The 21,442-nt window shown below is 35.8% G+C and overlaps 1 protein-coding gene across 3 annotated transcripts in view; it reads right to left on the bottom strand.

Moving 5' to 3' along the window:
• The window catches only part of MARCHF1 (membrane associated ring-CH-type finger 1), a 779,824-nt gene that overhangs the window by 527,615 nt on the left and 230,767 nt on the right, over positions 1 to 21,442 (bottom strand). The window contains exon 1 of one of the 3 annotated variants that reach the window (XM_032465596.1): positions 15,449 to 15,577. The exons of the other annotated variants lie outside the window; for them this stretch is intronic. The gene's annotated coding sequence lies outside the window, so the exon portion shown is untranslated. Of the gene's footprint in view, positions 1 to 15,448; positions 15,578 to 21,442 lie in introns of those variants that run through there. 3 annotated transcript variants of the gene reach the window in all.

The following is a 21,442-nucleotide window of genomic DNA, read 5'->3' as shown; positions in this document are numbered from 1 at the left end:
GAGATTAGAAGGGATAACTTACACCAAAATTGAAGTATTTTAAAAATAATGATGATGAAAACCTTCCTTCAGCCTGGCATCCGACACCTAGCATCTGACTGCTGCCTCTAGCAGTTTTCTGCCACCCCCTTCCTCCAACACCCCAATTCAAGATACCCTTCCCTCTGCAGCCATTATGGAAAACAGTTCTGGATATTCCTCAAAAAACTAAAAATAGACTTACCATATGATCCAGCAATCCTACTCCTGGCCATATATCCAAAGGGAACTCTAATTCAAAAAGATACATGCACCCCCATGTTCATAGCAGCACTATATACAATAGCCAAGACATGGAAACAACCTAAATGTCCATTGATAGAGGACTGGTAAAGAAGTTTGTGGTATATATATATTCACACAATGGAATACTACTCAGCCATAAAAAGAATAAAATGGTGTCATTTGCAGCAACATGGATGGATGTGGAGATCGTCATTCTAAGTGAAGTTATCCATAAATACCATATGATACAACTCATATGTGGAATAAAAAAGAAAAAGAAAAAAGAAGACACAAATGAACTTATTTACGAAACAGAAACAGATTCACAGATATATTAAACAAACTTATGGTTACTGGGGAGAAAGGGGGTGGGAAGGGATACAGTGAGAGTTCAAGATTTGAAAATACTAACTACTCTATATAAAATAGATAGAAAACAAATTTCTTCTATATGGTACAGGGAACTATATTTAACATCTTTAGTAACCTATAATGAAAAAGATTATGAAAAAGAATATATGTATATATATGTATGACTGAAACATTATGCTGTACACCAGAAACTGATACATTATAAACCGAGTATACTTCAAGAAAGAAAGAAAGCAGCAAAATCCCCTTTCAAAGCAAAATAAACCAAAAAAAACAAACAAACAAACAAAAAAAACGGATGTTGACTGCTAAAAGAGGACAAACTTCGATTTATAAGAGGAATACGATCTGAGGATGGAGATGTCGTTCACAACACTGTATTGTATAATTGAAAGTTGCTAAAATAGAACTTAAATGTTCTCACAGAAAAAAAAGAAAACATGTGGATGGATGTTAAGGGGTATTCTTTCACAATGTATATTAAATCATCATGCTGTACACTTTAAATATCTTACAATGTTATTTGTCAATCATACCTCAATAAAGGTGGAACAGAAGAAAGATACAGAACAGGCCACACAGCATACACATCAAGGTCTTGTGAATCCCAGTCAGCAATCATTGCTAGGATGCACATGTTTCTGAGAAATGAGGCTAGGTAGGTAAGGATGGGGCTAAACTAAAGAGGTGTGAACCATCAGCTCATGGAAGACAGTGCTTCTGGAGGCCCCTCAGTTTTATACTTTCTTCTCACTGCCTTGTGCTGCTTGCTGAACTCCTGTTTACTAAAAGACAATCCCAGCTACCTGGGACAGAGTATGTAGCGCAGGAAAGAGAAATTCACATTAGAATTTCACATTTATATTGCATCTGGAATAGTCCCATATATTCCCTGAGTCAATGTTACAAGGAGTTTGAATAAGATCACTTTTCAGTCACGAGGGTGGAAGGATTCATTTTGGTTCTGTTCTGAACACATTCATTCCAGGCAAAATCTAAATAGAGAATTATCAAGTTCTCTCACTAAAGTTACAAGACAGTGGTGCTCACTACTGTTGGATTTAGTAGCCAAAGTGATCAGATAAGAGAAAACAATTAGAGATATATCATTGAAAAGAAAGAGGCAGACTATGGTGATTTGTGGGTGAATGGCCTGCATGGAAAACCCAAGGGCTGAAACAATACTACAACCAATGTTAAAACCACACATTTAGTAAGATAGGAAAAATCTAAACTGACATTCAAAATAAATAACCTTGATGTATATTTCCACATATAATGCAGGAACTGTCTCAGTTACAAGGAAAGCAACAACAGTGAGAAAAAGATGAAATGCTTAGGAATACATTTATCAAGAAAAATGCAGTATATTTGAAGAAAACTTTAACTTCCTTATGAAAGATGCAAAGTAAACATAAAACAATAATTTGTCAGCATTAATATATACATTTTTTATTATCCCCACAAAATGGTGAGTGGTTTTTCTTTTCTTGTTGTTGTTGGTTTTTCCTTATAAAGCTGGACAAGTTGACTCTAAAATACAAGTGGAAAAATCAACAATGGAGACTATCCAGAAAACCCTGCAAAAGAAAAGAGAGGCCTTCTCCCTAGCAAACAGGAAGACATACCATAAGGCTGATATAATTAAAACAGTATTGTAGTGGCCGTAAATACACACAGAGTAGACATTCAAGAATCAGATTTGTCAATATAATTCTGGTAGAAAATGGATTTTTAAATAAAACTGTGTGAACAAATGGGTAGCCATCCAAATAAAACTAGATCTATAACACTACAGAGCAGAATTACTTTAAGTAGATCAGATATCCAAATCCAAAAATAAAAGTAAATAAACAAAAACATACACAAGAAAAAAACATGCCTTTATTCCTTATAGCCTGTAGGTCAGATTTTCTAAAAATGATGTAAAATCCATACACAAGAAAAGAAAACACAAATATAGTCACCTATGTATTTAAAATACAGATAATATCCACTTATGTTTTTAAAATAATAAAGCAAACTATAGGCAAATTCAAATGATAAATTATAAGCTCTCTGACAAACAGCTCTGAAGACTGACCACACTCTTTCAAATTAAGGAGAAAAGAACTTAAAACCTCAATATGCTTGTAGAAATACCCAAAAAGTACGAACAGAGGATTCACAAGAAAAGATATACAAGTACCTTTAAACACATGAAATCATGTACTCACAATAAAAAGATACAATATTTTTATTAAATATATATTATATATTTATACATATATAAATTATAATAATTTATATTATTGTATAATTATTATGTTATATAAAATAATTACAATATATAAAATATATTTAACTACCCTAAGGTACTATTTCTCATCTCTCATGCTGACACAAATGAAAAATATATATATCCACACTGAGAACAGACCGGCAAAGCTGTAAGGAAGCACCGTGCGCACGCGCACAGACACGCACCGCTAGTGCGAACTCAGCGCGGTAGCATCTTTGCAGGAATCCTACAGAAGTGTTCATGGATTTACACGTTGACCAGCGATCCCACGCCACACTGAAGACACCCCCATGCCAACATGGGAGAACACACAGCATCTCTGATCCACTTCCCCTCGTGGACATCTCCCTGGATGGTGCGGGATGACTCCTTGATGTGACTCCCCAACCCCCCCAGCACCGCCCACTTCACCTCTGTCCTCTCAACCTGCCCCGCTTACAAATGCCCTCCTTGGTTGTTCGCACCTAATGGCTTCTGAACCAGATTGTTTAGAAAGAGAAGAAAAGTGACAAGGAAGAAAGGGACGATAAAGAGCACCAGTCTTGATTTTTAAATACTTATCTCAGCTTTAAAAGGCACTATGGCTCCTAGGAGGAACGGTGAGCACAGAGAAGCTGGAAAGTGTTATTGTAGCAAAATATTAGTCCACCTGGAACCGTAGGGTTTTTGTGGTTCTTCTCTTTCTGTTCTACAACAGAATAGCAGTGATTAAGATGAAGCAAGAAGAAGCTCCTGACACAACACATGTGATTTGTCATCTGGAAATTCAATCTCACAATTATAAATCTATTTATTTATATGAAACTTGATAAGGCACTTTATAATGGCTTGATAACACTCTTTAAGAAAACATATAGCTCGAAGAAATACTTCAGAAAGTCAAATGATACATTTTAGTAGCATGAACCTGTACTTTCCTATTCTGTATGGTTGTAGTTAAGCAAAAATGTAAAAGTGAGACACTCCTTCCAGTTTGGAAGCCAGAATGAATTATCTGAGAATAAATTATCTAGAAGGCTGGTATAGTCTCTGAAAAGTGGTTGTGGAAAAGTTTGGTGATAAGCATGTCCAACTTCTTGTATTAGCTTTTCTCTATATTAGCTAATAATATAATTTCACTATGTATTCATGATTTTACTCATTGTATGATTTGTATTATATACAGAAGTATTGGCTCAATGTAGATTTTTTTTCCCACAGTTTCCTCTCTATCAGTTGGTCCAATCAAATGTTATTTTCTAATGAATTACTGCTCTAAATAAACTTCTAGTTTAAAATTTTTTCTAAAATCACATTTATTTTAGAAAGTAAACCCTATGTTACTGAATTTTGATAAAGTATATTTGTAAGTTACAATGTAGAGTTTTGTAAAAGCATATGCAATAAATTAGCATAATGGTTTTGATAAGACTTCATTAGAATGCAAAAGTCACACATTTGTAAACATAATCATTCTGAAGCACCAATGATAACATCTGAAAGAAAAAATGGAATAAAATATTAAAAACAAAAATCTTTTTAAGCACATATGCATTTTAGTTTCTTCACAATAGTTTATCATAATAGAACGTTAAAGCATTTTTCAAAATAATTATGCTTTGAAAACAGTTATTAAAATATGGATGTGTATTCAAAGGTACAAAAGCAATTTTAAATTCAAATACAGAGTTCTCTGGTTTCATAAGAAGGACAGATTACATAGAAAGCAGTTTACATTTTCTTTCTCACTCAAGATTTCAAATGCCAATAATGATTTCATTAAGAATTTCACTTCATTTTATTGTTTTGACTAAACTGCTTAAAGCCACAATATCATTATGTTTTAATTGTGTATAGACTACACTTACAATAATGAAATGTTGAAGAACAGAGTGTAAAATGAACCCTACCTAGTGCTTTGTCATTAATAAAGAGTTTTTACAAAAATCTCCTATTATTTTCACAACACCCTGTGAAGTAACACCCATTTTGTAAACTGGAAAATTGAAGTTTAGAGGCAATAAATGACCTACAAATATTAGGACTATTAGGCAGATCCCAGGTTGGCTGCTTTGGGCTCACTGTTGGTTGCAGGAGCCACAATTCTCTCAGCATCAATGAACAAGTTAATGGATATAGTTATGGATTAAAAATACAAAGTAAATGGACTTGAATTTTTCCCTTCCTATGAAAATTCTAAATCTATAAGCTTTTGCTTCAAATAACTTTCTAGGATAGAGACATTTTTTACATTGATAAAAATGATTATCTGTCATCTCGTTGTCTACAGACCAGAGAGCAGTGATTTTGTGAAATAACGTGTCTCATTCTCTTCTCTGGGATTTAAACATGATTCACACACCATGTGAAAATCCAGTATCTTCTTGTAAGTTTAAAAGGAATGTATATGCAATATCTATATGTGATCATGGAAATTGTGGAAGGGGCCCTCACATAGGAACCCCCTTCTAAATTAAAGAAAAATGCTGTCCTTCATGTGCTAAGGTGGTTTCCCCGGGAGAGACGAGCTCACTTGGGAGACAGGGAGCTCAAATGCCTTTGGGGGTTGCCATGGGATACTGTTTTATAAGAGCATTTGCAGAGCAGATGGAAGGAAGCTAAATAAAGTATATGCAGGTAATGAGAAGATAAGTTTTCTATTTAATTTGCCATTAAACAATGGAAGAGCTTGAGCATTTGTCTACAGGAAAGAAATTTCTCCTGTCAGAGCAAATTACGTTTGGTATTTAGAAATGCAATCCCATAATTGTAAACCTAATTTGTCGTCAAACTTGAAAGAGCAGTTTTTATAATGGCAGCATAATGCTCATCAAGGAAAAAGATCATTTCTGAGAACTGATTGAGAAAAACAAATTAATAATACATGTTACTAACATGAATTTATACTTCCCTCTTTTGTATGATTATAAGCAAACAGAATAGGAAACTATTTGTGACTGTACTTCTAAGATCTGACACTGGAAAGTCTAAGAATTAATTACCAAAGGGGATAGTAAATCTTTTAAAATTCCATTGATGACGGACCTGTTCGCAAACTAGTTTCCTGTGCCTGTTACTCTCAGTAGCTCATACTATTTTGCTCCATAAAACAGAAACAGTTTAATTAGCACAGCTCTTGAGTGGTCTTCAGTGAATTAACTAGCTTTACATAAAAATGCAATTTCTTACATGGAGTTTGGGCATTGAATACACAGTATATGCCATGTAAATTTCTATTAAAAAAAGCAATTGGGGGGAGCAAAAGCAAATGGGAGCTCAGTGGTAGAGTGCCTGCTTAACATGCACAAAGCCCTGCGTTCAATCCCCAGTACCTCCATTAAAAAATAACAACAACAATAATAAACACATAAATAAATAAATAAACCTAACTACCTCTCCCCTCAAAAAAAGAAAAGAAAATACTTTTCTCAGGAATGCATTAACTGATTAGTCCTTGCCAGAAAATGTATGAGTCAATATTTACTTGCAAATCCTATATATTGACACTGATTTTTAATTACTCCTTGAGATATTCTGAATTCTAAAAGAAATCCTATGCAGAACAGCCAAGAAAACAAAATAAAACAAAACAAAACCTGTAGCTGTCTGTGCGCTTGGTAGTATAAATGATTCCTATATCAAGAGAGAGAAATTGTTGTAGGGCAGAGATAGAGTGACAAAACAACGCTCCTTTCTTCCCTCCCTCCCTCTCTCCTCTATTTTTCTCCTCCTCTCTAGGCTCTGGAATGGGGTGTAGAGGATTTATTAGATTCAGGTTAACATTATTAGTAAGCATACATTACAGGTGATTTTCTTCCTGTTGCCACATAACAGAAAGTAAAAAAATAATAATAATAATAATAATCACATTGCCCTACCATTAATGATAATCAACTATAAATGTAGTCATTTGGCTCAGATGATGACAACAAGTTCTGGCCACTGTAAATGTACATTTTCCCTTTTACATCTGTACTGGTTCCTTCGTCAGCATTCGAATATCCTGTTCCCCAATGATCACTAATGTGACGATTTTAGCATTGAACTGAATACTCCTACCCTTTAGTATTGAATGAATATTTAGCATTGAATGAATCAGACGTAAATGCTGAATTCTCAATCCTATCATTCCATATACTTCTAAATCTAGCACATTTTTCACAAAAAAATGTTCTTATTTCCCCCTCTCTCATTAATGTATGTTTGCACATATATACATACAGATGCATATATTTATCTTTAGGGTTCATGGATTTTTATATCATGTATTGTAATTAACTATAGACATTATCATTTTCAGATGCTCAAAATGTCATAAATTTATGCAGTAGGAACATCTTCAAACTGGGTCACCTTTGCTCTTAACATAATCCCATGAGTCCTTAAACTCCCTTGCTTTCTGGGAGAATACAATGTCCCAGGCACCACTTGTACAATAGTTGCTCCAGATCTGATATCAACTTCCTAGCAAGGAAGAGGAATAAATTGATTGGTGCCCTTGGGAGCAGGCACAGGGAAACTGTAACTTGGTCCCTTCAGGGTCTTTTTCTAAGGAGGTCTCAGCAGGAGATACGTATTCCAGGTGCTCTCATGCATTCCAGGAAAAGGTTTGCCACAATGGGGGGAAGCTGGTGGTTGCTCCACTGAGCCAATGATCAGGTGGAAAAATCTACCTCATTCAAGGTTAGAGGGCTGGCCCATTAGAACTACAGATTTAAGCCAATACACCAATCTTTTATCAAGAATAAAATGGATATTTTGATCTCCAGTCAAACTGATTTCCTCTCTATCCCTCAGCTGGTTGTGAACTTGAAGAAGTAAGATGAGTATCATTTTATTGGATTCAAAACCATTTAAATAAATGTCTCATGACATTAAATATATAGACACACACAAACACATGTGCACATACATGCAACAGAGAGTAAAATTTTGCCTAAAGAAAGATCATATATTTGTGACCTACATAAATTCTAAGGTTCAAAGACTAATCAGTTGATAACTTTACCAAAAATAAATGACCTAGGCTGTTGGTAAGTGCTAGTAGAAGCACAGTCTAAAAGAGAACTAAAATTCTTGAAATTTGATGTGAACTACAGGAATATCCTCTCCCAAATAAAACAATGTAGCTTAGGTCTGAAGAGAATCTGATTCAGAGTCCACTCAGTATGGTGTCACTTCCTAGATGATGAATGTATTACACAGACTATTTTTTCACATATATGTCATTTCTCAAAGATATTTAAAGTTCCTCAAGGGTATTTTATAGCCCTAGCATTATATATTATAAACCGTAGGTATCCAATTCAAGTTTTGTTATCAAAGGCATTCTTACTCAATAATCAGTTATAAACTTTGACCTTTTTGGGCCACTATATATATATGTGTGTATACACACACACACACACACACACACACACATACACACACACATATATATATATATTTGTTAACCATTTTAAAACCTCTTCAGTTTGATATTACAAAGAAATGTCAAGAATGGGTCAAGGGAAGCAACTTTTCCTGTTACTTTCAAATTGCTTTCCAAACACATTACTGCAATAGGGTACACAGTGACTTTACTCTGCTGGAACAACTGACTGCTGACCAGTGTTTCTACAATCTCAAGGGGTATCTTAAGATACAAATCATTTTCATTATGCTAAAATGAGTTCTCGTTGAAATTTCTGTTGTCTGCTGAAGACTGCTTTAAAATTTTCATTTTTTTCCTTAAGAGAATACATGCTTACTTAAAGGATATATTATATTTCCTCTTGTATCTAAGTCAGTCAGTCTCTGGTGGTAAATAAGCTGTTCAGTGACATTAACTCAGGCCACTAAGTTGCTCTTTAATGCATATCTCCTGCTAATTTAAAATCAAGGGAATTTCCTGACCTGCATTTATTTATATTTCTCCCCACCCCTGACACACACCATCACATGCAATAGCCTCTGGGAATATACATAAGAAATAGACTAATAGCAGTTGTCTAGGAAAAGAACTAGAGGCCTGTGTGCAGGGGCAAAAGGGAGGGTTACTTTTGTCTGTTATTTTGAACTCTGAATTTCTTCTGGCATGTGCATGCATTAACAATTAAAAAAAATAGTAGATTCAAGACACATGTCCAAGCATCGTGGAGTCTATCAGAGAAATTAAAGAAAAACTAATTTCTCAAATTTAACTGAGCAATTATTTCTCCAAGCAGCTAAGACATACAGTAAGTTGAGCTCAGTCTGGATAGCATCTGTCAGGTTTAGGCAGGGTGATCTATACCCTGGATGTTCCCTCTCATTTCCTTATGTGTCTTTTGAAGGAATTCCATAGAGAATCTGCTTTGATCACTGTCCTTGAGATCCTCTTATTCAAGGAAAAGGACAGGGTCCTCCCGGTTGGTTATTAGTGCTTCTCTTGTCTTCTTTTTTTCCAAGCAGAGTCTCCTCAGCTCCATATAAATCAGAAATCCTGGAGAGGAACTATGCTCAAATTAAAACTATAGAGTTCCATTTGGAAATACAACCAACAACAATGAAGTCATTATATATGGAAATATACAACACTGTAGTCTTTTTTTTTTTTTTTTGGCATTTCTCTTAGAATGAGAGCCAATCAACAATTCAGTGAAGGATCTGCTTAAATTTATTAAAGACATCAACAAAGAGAAATTATTTAATGCATAATTGCATTTGATACTGAGCTAGGTGATTGTCATCTAAAATAGAATACTAAAAATGTGACCCATTATATATGGACATCAGCATCACTAGGATTGCTTCCTCTTGGTCCCAACAAATCAGAACATTTAGGGGTGTGCTCTAGGCATCTAGATTCTTTTAAAGACTCATAAATAGAGTCTTTTTTATGCTTAAGTCCTAGAATAATGACTCTAAAATCTTTCTTAAAGATTCCGTTTGAAAGTGCATAGAAAGAAGATGCAGTCGATATACATTTATAACATTGTAATACATTTTTAGACAGTGCCAAAATTACTTTAAAGGGAATTCAAGAAAAAAAAGTTCTTTATTATTGAAATGATTATATTGATTATTAGTAGATTCATACATACATACATGAACCACATATATGACTATATATTATACCCATAGTCAACTATTTAAAGTGTTAACATGATATAAATATATATATATATAATATTTTTAAAGATTATTGCACTTACAGGTCTATATATAATATAACTGGTAAATAATTTTATATAAAGTGATATACTCTCAAGTGAGTGAAGATCACTGGGGGCTTGAGAAATAAATATTGCCAATCTCTTAAGGAGAACTACACAAAACATTAATATTTGGAAAGTATTAAATCGTTGGAGTAAGATTCATTTTCATATTTACTTGCCTGAAATTCAGAGTAGATTTCTGAGAGAGTTTGAAGTGATTAGTAAGCTACTCAGTTAAGACTATTTTTCAGAAGGTGTGGTAGCAGGTAGTGGTTGCAATGAGGTCAGACAAGTAGAGGGTTGGCACTAAAAAGATATTTGGAGCCAGATGAGCCAGACACATAGGAAACATATCTGCAAGGCAGAGCCACAGTGATGGAAGATAAGTATGTACCTTTAACCTACTTCTATGGTTTCATTATAAGGTCGTAATGACTTATCATAAACAGGTATATCCCTGAAGCATGGCTTCAAATACAACTGAATCAAAGAACAGGAAATTATAAAGTGGTTTTGTTATGTTTGCAGTAAAACAAAGTTATCAAGCTCTAGAAAATGAAGCAATTCAAAGTTGAGTACATTTTTCCTCAAGATTTTCTCAAAATATTGAAAACAAAAAAATATCAAAAAAGAAAAAAGTAAAAATACTACTAAAATTTCAAAATATATCAATGCATTAATTTCATCTATATTTAAGTTCATTAGAAATTATGCATCTACCTAGAAAAAAAAAGAGTGACTACGATAATCAAAGTGTAACAGACATTTATGTTCCTGCAAATGGCATTATGTTGTCATTTTTTATGGCTGAATAGTATTTCATTGTATAAATATACCACATCTTCTTTATCCAGTTGTTCCTGGAGAATGTCATTCTAAGTGAAGTAAGCAAGAAAGAGAAAGAAAAATACCATATAAGATCGCTCATATGTGGAATCTAAAAAAAAAAAAAATGAACATAAATACAAAACAGAACAGACTCATAGAAATAGAATACAAATTTGTGGTTGCCAAGGGGGCAGGGAGTGGAAAGGGACAGACTGGGATTTCAAAATCTGTAGATACTGACAGGCATATGCAGAATAGATACACATGATTATACTCTGTAGCACAGGGAGATATATACAAGATCTTGTGGTAGCTCACAGTGAAAACAAAATGTAACAATGAATATATGTATGTTCATGTATAACTGAAAAATTGTGCTCAACACTGGAATTTGACATAACATTGTAAAATGACTATAACTCAATAAAAAATGTTAAAAAAATTTATGTTCCCATATATCTATGGATGGTAAAACTATTTTATCTCATTATGAATTAAAATAATATTTTCTACTTTTTCAATATTTCACTTATGTCTCTTTTTTTCCCTTTGCTCATTTGGTTTTTAATTTTTTGTACTAATAAAACCAATTAAAACTATATCGAAACATGAAATTGAGGGAAATATTATTGTACCATTTTTAATTTATTTTTAATTTTTAAATTAAGCTAATAAAATACACTTAAGCGTAATTAGTGTTCTAAGGCTGCTTCTCTCTACCTTTCACAATCCCTTGCTTTGGGTGTAGAATCCTCATAATGTGTGTTCTGGGTCTCTTCAAGAGATTATTTAATTTTACTTGCTACTGTTAATAGCACACTATTCCTCAACTTGTGAGATCCCATCATGTCTTGGGACATTTCTAGAGAAGTTTCTGGCCTCCCTTAGCAACAGAGCCCCACTCTCTGATCTGCAAGACCAACTCCATTTTGATGATCAGTCACCATCTCAAGCCAAGCCAATCACAAGTCACAACTTCTGCCTTTAGGAAAATCCCATTCTGCCTGTAAAACACTCCCCGGACCTGAGTGAGAACTACTGGCAGGAGAGTTCATCCACCCCTCTCTCTTTCAGACACGCCCCTCTCTCTTTCAGACACACCACTCTCTCTTTCGGCATCCTTCTTTTGTATAGGAACCCACCAATCAGCTCCTACCCCCAGGCATATATAACCAACCCTACATGCAGAGTGCGGGAGCTAGAGGAATCACACTCCCTTACATCAGGCTATACTACAAAGCTACAGTAATCAAAACAGTATGCTATTGGCACAAAAACAAGAAACATAGATCAATGAAACAGAAAAAAGAGCCCAGAAATAAGCCCACACACTTATGGTCAGTTAATCTTCTACAAGGAGGCAAGAATATACAATGGAGAAAAGACAGTCTCTTCAATAAGTGGTGCTGGGAAAACTGAACAGCTTCATGTAAAAGAATGAAATTACAACAGGCTCCAACAGCATATACAAAACTAAACTTAAAGTGGATTAAAGATCTAAATATAAGACTGGAAACTATAAAATTCCTGGAGGAAAACATAGGCAGGGTGCTCTTTAACATAAATCACAACAATGTATTTTTGGATGGATTTCCTAAAGCAAAGGAGATATAAGCAAAAATAAGCAAATGAATCTAATTAAAATTAAAAGTTTTTGCACAGGAAAGGAAACCATCAACAAAAGAAAAGGACAACCTACAGAATGAGAGAAGATATTTGCAAATGATAAGACCAATAAGGAGTTAATATCCAACATACACAAACAGCTCATACAACTCAACATCAAAAAAAATCAAACAACCTGATTAAAAAATGGGCAAAACTGAACAGACATTTTTCCAAAGAGGAAATGCAAATGGCCAACAGGCACATGAAAACATGCTTGGCATTGCTAATCACTGGGGAAATGCAAATTAAAACCACAATGAGATATTAACTCACATCTATCAGAATGCCTATCATTAAAAAGAACACAAATAACAAATGTTAGTGAGGATGTGGAGAAAATGGGAACCCTTGTACACTGTTGGTAGGAATGTTGTGGCCACTATGGAAATCAGTATGAAGATCTCTCAAAAAAAAACCTAAAAATAGAACTACCATATGACCCAGCAATTCCACTCTTGGATATATATTTGAAAAAATACAAACCAATAATTCAAAAAGATCCTTGAACCCTCAATGTTCATAGCAGCATTATTTCAATTGCCAAGACATGGAAGCAATCTTACTGTCTATCAGCAGATGACTGGATAAAGAAGAAGTGGCATATATACACAATGGAATACTACTCAGCCATAAAAAAGAATAAAACTTTGCCATTTGTGTAGCAACATGGATGTACATGGACGGCATTATGCTAATTGAAACAAGTCAGACGAAGACAAATATTGCATGATATCACTTATATATGGAATCTAAAAAAGTACAACACAGTAGTGAATAAAAAAAAGAAGGCACTCACAGATACAGAGAACAAACTAGTGGTTACATGGGAGAGGGAAGGGGGAAGGGGCAATATGAGGCTAGAAAAAAGTTATTATAGGATTAGATAAAATCACATATGTGAAACTTCTGAAAATTGTAAAGCACTACAGAATTTAAAGAATCTTTGATTCGATTTAAAAAAAGACAAAAAACAATTAAGGCCCAATATTCTGTGCAGCCTTGACATCTGGTTAAATCAGAGGGTTCTGAATGGCGTAACTGCAAGTTCCTCTTCCCTTGGGTAAGAGCCTTTAGACAAACAGCCTCCTTATCAAAGGGACCACGGAGGGTCCCTGCCTATTCCTGAGCAGTGGGTTTCAGTTCCCAGCCAGCCCACAGAATTATTCAAATAAGCCAATCAGGTCCTTCCACAGGAACTGGTGGACATCCCATATCTCAATACCATTCAGCCCACCTCCTGCAGCCCCTGGTTCTTCACTTTGTTCCTGGGTACACCACCAGTGTGGCTCTGAATTGACGGCAGAGTCATCTTCACTGGGGCTGTGAGCATGTGTGACTAATATACAATCTCATCTTTCCCCTGTTGAGTGCTATGTTCACCCATCCCCACAGCCCTAAGGCAGGAGTCCCTCCCTCACCAACGGATGAAGAGAAATCAGATAAAACATAAGTCAAAACTAAGTCCAAAAATTTTTAACTTTGTAGAAGTACAAAATATTAATTTAAAATTTTAAATCAAATATAAAATGTATATTAATATTCATTTTATATTAATAAAAATAAGCGATTTTATATTAAAAAAGAAGGTCATTCTGGATTTCCTTGGAAACTAGATGAAAATGTTCTGAATTAGTGATGGTTGCACAACTTTGCAAATATGGTAAAAACAACTGAAATGGATTTTAAAAAGGTGAATTATGCCTCAATTAAAGTAGCTAGAAATGAAAATTTAAATAGTCGTGACTATAGCCCACTGAAAATTTTAAATTGTCTTACTAAATGTTGATACCCATTTGGAAGCATTACATCATGTTACAATAGGAGTGACTATAAAATTCAAAGAAGTGAGTATTTACATGGAAAGTAAGTCATAGCAAATGCTGAAATAAACGTCCCAAGCCAACCTCTGTTCTAAGGAACAGTACTGGACACCTAACAAGTGCATTTACTTGCGAAGGAAGTGAGACAATTTACATGGAGCATGTAATGCTTAGTTTTGACTTACCACAATAAATGCATTAGCAATTAGAATCAAAATGAGTCCGATACTGAATTTAGCTTTATAGAATCAAGTGATTAAATACTTACTTAAGATGAAAACACCCAAACCAGTTTTATGTTTAATATTATTTTTTAAGACCTACATCCATAGAATGGGAAGACAGAGGAAATCTAAACAGAGCTCTAGCTTCTTTGTTTCCCAGATGAAGGAAATGATGTGTAGGGAGACCATGTGCCAAGCCCAAGGTCATGTACCAAGGTAGGTCAGAGCCAGGAGTGGAAGTGAAGTTTCCCTCTCCCAGTTCATGCCCGCTTCCTCCTCTGCCCTCTCCTCAATCCCTGACATTAAACACCGGGTATCATTTAGATTGATGCTAGACTTGATAAATATTCCTATAGCCATTATGGCCCTGCAGGTTCAGTCTTTAGGCAAATGTGCGTATGTATCCTCAGCTTAAAATGTTTTAAAAGGAGCATTTTGTTGATCAAGAGTGATACACTTGGCAAAGAAAATGCAGATCACCATCATCAGGTCAGTCTGACTTAGTATTTACGTATGAGAATCACTTAGAGAAAAGTCTATTTGAGCACCACTGTATGGGAACTATGCTTTAGCACATCTATTCACTTTGCCCACTAAAATTTGGGTCTGTTTTAATCCACCTAATCAAGGTTTTTAAGCTTTATTCCTTCTTAAAAGAGTTTAACTGAGCAATTTTAAACAAATTTCAAACTGAGCAATTTAAAATAAAGAAAAGAAAACTGGTTCTGGCTGATCACACAAGCATAAAATTGAGTAAATAGTTAACATAAATAAATGGCAGTACCGCGGGAAATACATACTTAAGACAGAAAGTGGCTAGAAAATGCCACTTACCTGCTTTCCCCAAGTCAGGTTATCAGATGATGGGTAACAGTTAACACGGAGTCTACGCCTTTAGGAGGGACGGGTGGCTCGGAGTGCTGTTCCTGGTCACCTGCGTTCTCCCTGTGGCACGGGCTGTCTCTACAGCGAGTGGCTCAAGCCTTTTTACAAGAGTAGACTTTCTTTTCTGAGGCTCACAGTGCCATTTCCTGTACAACGCCATTAACTGATTTCCTCAATCCTTAAAGGTAGTGGGGGTGGAAAGTTAGCTTAAATATTGATCTGGCAGCATATTAAAGAAAGGGAAACAGCTGTAATTTCAAAGTTCTGCCTGGTCTTTGTGTAGCTAATGATGATGACCGGGAATAGATGGCTCTTTGGGCAGGGACTGTAATAACTCTGTTTCTTTCACTCAGATTGATCTCCGGGCAGAGTATTGAAGGCAAGGCTCACAGTAAGGAGACGTGAAGTGTTCTGCCAGGGAAAGTGACAAGAATTTCATGAGTTTTCTATCAAACAAGGAATATTTCTGTGAGATGACCCCTGTAAAATTTAAGGCATGTTTTTTTCCTTTTCTCCCAGATACTCAGAATTTAACATCAAATTGTAGTGTTCACTATTTCTTTTCGTTAGGTTGTAATTTGCTCCATCACCCCTGAACACTAAGTCATCAGCATCTTAGAGCTTAGTAGGAAGTATGGACGGAATGAAAGAAGTAGAGGGTTCAACCAGGGGTGACGTGATGATTCAACAAACCACAGTGGCCAACAGAAGGCCAGAACCCAGGGTGGAGTCCTGAGTAACCAGGAAGATGGAGGCACCACTGGGTTGCCTTTGAGGAAATGTTGGACAGATCTGCTCTCACTTTGAGATGAAAGTCACTTGTTTGCTGTGTACAGCATCTGGTGCCTACCCACTCCACATACATGCCCCACAGCAAAAAGTTACTTGGGACTATTAAAGTTCCGTATCTCCCTGGTACAGTCATTACCCCAGAATGTAATCCCTGAGACACAGAAGAGAATAAAAGTGTGGAGAATGAAGTATTGTGATGCAGGCTAGCTATATCAAAACAATGCCATTCTACCACTTGGAAACACAAAGGCAGACTTCTGACACATCACTCTCCTAATCATTCAGACATCTCTGTGGAAGAGAATTAACAGTAAGAGTTGCGGGGAGGGTATAGATCAGTGGTAGAGCGTGTGCTTAGCCTGCACGAGGTCCTGGGTTCAATCCCCAGTGCCTCCATTAAAATAAATTTTGAAAAAACCTAATTACCTCCCCTCTCAAAAAGTTTAAAAAAATTTAAATTAAAAAAACAAAGTAAGAGTCATATTAAGGTTTTGTATGGCTCCGGAGGAATACATGAAAGAAACTCGTTGTCTAAATAAATTGTTATATCTAAAGAAAACTAAAATTTTATTTTGAGATTTAAACCATATGACAACGTTTACTTTAAAGATACTGCTATTTTAATTCTGTCTTCCCATTGAATTCAAATTTCACAGCTCTCATGCTTTGCTTAAGTATTACTGTCGTTTTTACCACTGGCATCTACTTTCTCTTAATCTGATATATTTTCTAACTTTAAAGTTGTCAGGACTTCCCTAAAGACTTTTCTTCTTCTTAATAGACAACTTTTTTACTTCCTAAACTGCAACTCCAGAATGTCAAAAGGATAACAAATCAGTCTTAAAGAATTATGTTAACATATTTCTATGATATTATGAAAACAGAACATGACAAACAAAATGTGATGTAAAAAAACATGGTAATATCTTTCATGCAACATCAACAGAGTGATCTTTTTTTAATAGCAGCAAGGAAAATTTAGCTATCAACGTCCTTTCACAATATTAATGGGTTGTAAATTTCAGATTTCCCAGCCAAATGCTATAAATGAGGTTCACTGAGCCAATATCTAACATTAATGGCTCCTCTTTTCTTTTTCAGAATATATCAAAATATATATACCTGGCAAAATATATCACCATAAAAAAGAAACATTCAATATCTTATTTTTGATTGGGAGTTTGCGATTGGTGGATACAAACTACTATATACACAGAACAGATAAACAAGGTCCTACTGGAAAGCACAGGGAACTATATTCGCCTGTAGTAGCCTGTAATGAAAAAGAATAAGCATTTGTGTATATGCATAACTGAATGACTATGCTGTACACCAGAAACTAACACAGCATTGTTAATCAACTATACTTCAATTAAAAAAAATGGAAACCAAACCCAAACAAAACAAAACAAAATCTTATTTTTGAGAACAACTTGGAAGCAAGTACAGCATTAATGATGAAAGGGTAAATTCCAGTTTTATATCTAATCATTTGTACTGTTTCCATAACCCTGGGGGAACATTTCCCCTGGCTGTGACGAAACTAAAACCTGTAGGCTACAAATAAAACAAACAAATAAAATAAACACACACATGAGAAGAAGTTGGTCAGAAGAAGCGACAGCAGTGGACTTCGTGAAGGCTGGTTTGGAGGCAGTGCTCGTGAAGTGAGCACAGGATAAAGGACTTGAAAGCACACTTGCCCCTGGCGGTAATTTCTGAAATTTACAGCCATTTCCATGCTCCCCAGGTTGCTCCAGGTGCTTCTCTCTGCAGTGAGGACAGAGCCAAGGCCGACTTCTCGGGGTCAAGTCAGCACGGCGCCAGCAGCAGCTGTGAACTGTGGGGGGGCTGCTGTGTGTGTGTGTGTCTATCAGCGACTGCGCGGACCAAGTGAGCCATTTCCTTACATTAAGCTCTTTCTCATCTAGTTTATTAGTCTCCGTTTTTTTTTTTAATAGTCTCTCACATGATATTTTTTCTTTTCTTTCTGTAATTGTAACCTTTATTTTCTTTTAATCCTAGAAACCAGAATGCCCCAATATAAGCTACGCCTTTGCTGATGGGCTATTGAACACACCGCAAAACTGTAAAGTACCTGAAATTTACTTACTTGTTGACAAAGAAGCCTCTGTTACAGAGTGTCTGTTTTTAGTATTTCTCATTCTTCCAGTGGGGCTTGACTTAAAGAGATCTGATTCTTTCAGACGGCCAAGGCAATGTTATTAACAGTAGCTAAACTTTCTATAATAGGAACCGTGTGTACCTGACACTGTTCAAAAAGCTTTGCATGAAATACTTTCAGATGATCGTTACAACCCACTAAGAAGGTACCATTAGCATCCTCATTTCACGGCTGAGAACACTTGTGGTGGGAGCGAAGTAACCTGCTCACATCTGCCTCTGACCTTCTTACACACATGACAACTTCGTCTCAGTGCCTCTGTATCAGTGATTACCAGCATTACAGCAGCAGCCAGAAGCTTTGAGAGTCTATCACTATTTGTTCTAAAGCAGCCGTCTTACAAAATGCAAGACTTTACTCTTAAGGAACAGTTACACAAAAAGACATGTATGCACCAAAAATGGAGATACTCTTACCAAAAGCAAGAGACAGTGAGGGGTGTGGAGACAGTCACAGAGTTAAAAAAAAATATTCTGTGCCTATCCTCATGGTTTACAATGTGGTATGAAAACAGCAATATCAGAGGTTTAAAAAGTCAGTGACACAGAGAAGGTCAAAGGGCTGCGGGCAATGTCAAAGGGAGAAGAGATCATTGATAGCCAGAGAGTTTAGGAAAGTCTAAGCTGAGTTAAGAAACCACAACAAAAAACTATGTTTGTTTTAAATTTTTAAAAGAATATATACATTTTATAGGATGTGTGTATATATGTGTGTGTGTGTGTGTATTTGTTTGGTTAGCTGTATGCTAACCTTGAAGGGCATACCTATGGTGGAAGAGCTCTCATTTTAAAGTTATAACTAGCTTGGGCTGCACTTCCAGGTGGGTCTGTGGAATGAGTCTCTTCAGTTCCAAAAACAGAACTAAATATAGAGAGCCATCCTCCATTGTGTCTGGAGAGAGTCATTAACCTAAAGATGTCCAAAATTAAGAAGTTTTTCTTAATTTTGCACTCATTTTGCATTTGCAATGTATATGCATGTGCTTGTTGAGAAGTTATTCCCTGAATAACCTAAGCTGAGGCCCCTAAGACTTCAGCTGAGATCATTAGAAAGACATTTGTTGAACGAAAGACATCCAAAAGGAAAGGGTCTGGGGGGCCCAACCTGCACTATCAAATCTTAAGACTCACTGAATGACATTCTGGGAAATGGACTAATGTTATCGGCCCCATGGACTGATGTGATTCTCATAAGAGGGATAAAGTGTCAGTGAGCCAAAGATGAGTTAGATGCCGCATCCAGAAGTCGGAGCAAGGAGCAAGGCCTGACCCTGGAGGCTGGGTCAGTCCTAAGAAGTAGGGGCCAAGCTCTGAGTCCAGGGACGTTCTCAGGACTAGCAGCAGGTGTGGGTTTGGGCTGGGCCAGAAGCTAGATGTAGAAGCAACCTTAAAACTGACTGGCAGCTGGAAGATAGGTATCGTCTGGGGGAACCACCTCTACAGCTACAAGTCAGCATTGCCTTGCACTTCTTTTCCTGGTTTTCCCTAAACTTTAAGAACAGACATTAAAATTTGCAGTCATAGTTTGACATACAGAAATCAATTGCATTTCTCTACACTAACAATTAAATATCAGAAAAAGAAAGTAAAGGAACAACCCCTTTTAAAATTGCATCCAAAAAAATAAAATACTTAGGAATAAATCTGCCCAAGGAAGTGAAAGACATATGCAGAGAACTACAAAACAGTGATTAAGGAAATTAAAGATGACTTAAAGAAATGAAAAGATATCCCATGCTCTTGGATGGGAAGAATCAATATTGTTAAAATGGCCACACTGACCAAGGCAATCTACAGATTTAATGTGAGCCCTATGAAATTACCCAGCACATTTTTCACAGAACTAGAACAAATAATCCTAAAATTTATACAGGATCGCAGAAGACCTAGAATTGTCAAAGCAATACTGAAGAAAAATAATGAAGCTGGAGGAAAAACTCTCCCAGGCTTCACACAATACTACAGAGCTACAGTAATCAAAACTGCATGGTATTGGTACAAAAACAGACATATGGATCAATGGAACAGAATAAATAACTCAGAAATAAATTCACACATTTATGGTCAATTAATCTTCAACAAAGGATGCAAGGATATACAAAGGAGAAAAGACCGTTTCTTCAGCAAGTGGTGTTGGGAAAACTGGACAGCCACATGTAAATCAATGAAGTTAGAACACTCACTCACACCATACACAAAATTAAACTCAAAATGGCTTAAAGACTTAAATATAAGACACTATAAACCTCCTAGAAGAAAACAGGTAAAACATTCTCTGACATAAATTTTAGCAATGCTCTCCTAGCGCAATCTACCCAGGAAACAGAAATAAAGGAAAAAGAAACAAATGGGACCTAATTAAACTTATAATCTTTTGCACAGCAAAGGAAACCATAAGCAAAACAAAATGACAAACTGCAGAACGGGAGAAAATATTTGCAAATGATGCAACTGACAAAGGTTTAACTTCCAGAATATATAAACAGCTCATACAACTCAATAACAAAAAAATAAACAACCCAATCCAAAAATGAGCAGAAGACCTAAACAAGCAATTCTCCAATGAAGAGATACAAATGGCCAATAGATATGTGAAAAAATGCTCAGTACTGTGTATTATCAGAGAAATGCAAATCAAAATTACAATGAGGTATCACCTCACACCAGTTAGAATGGCCACCATTCAAAAGTCCATGAACAATAAATGCTGGAGACGGTGTGTGGAAAAGGGAACCCCCCTACTGCTGCTGGTGGGAATGTAGTCTGGTGCAGCCATTCTGGAAAACAGTTTGGAGATTCAACAAAAAATTAAAAATAGACTTACCATATGATCCAGCAATCCCACTCCTGAGCATGTATCAAGAGAAAACTCTAATTTGAAAAGATACATGCAGCCCAGTGTTCACAGCAGCAGTATATACAGTAGCCAAGACATGGAAACAACCTAAATGTCCATCAACAGATGAA

Source organism: Camelus ferus, chromosome 2 (genome assembly GCF_009834535.1).
Source record: "Camelus ferus isolate YT-003-E chromosome 2, BCGSAC_Cfer_1.0, whole genome shotgun sequence".
NCBI classification, from domain to species: domain Eukaryota; kingdom Metazoa; phylum Chordata; class Mammalia; order Artiodactyla; family Camelidae; genus Camelus; species Camelus ferus.
Note: the sequence above shows the minus strand (reverse complement) of the source record. Positions and strands in the feature narration are given on the sequence as shown.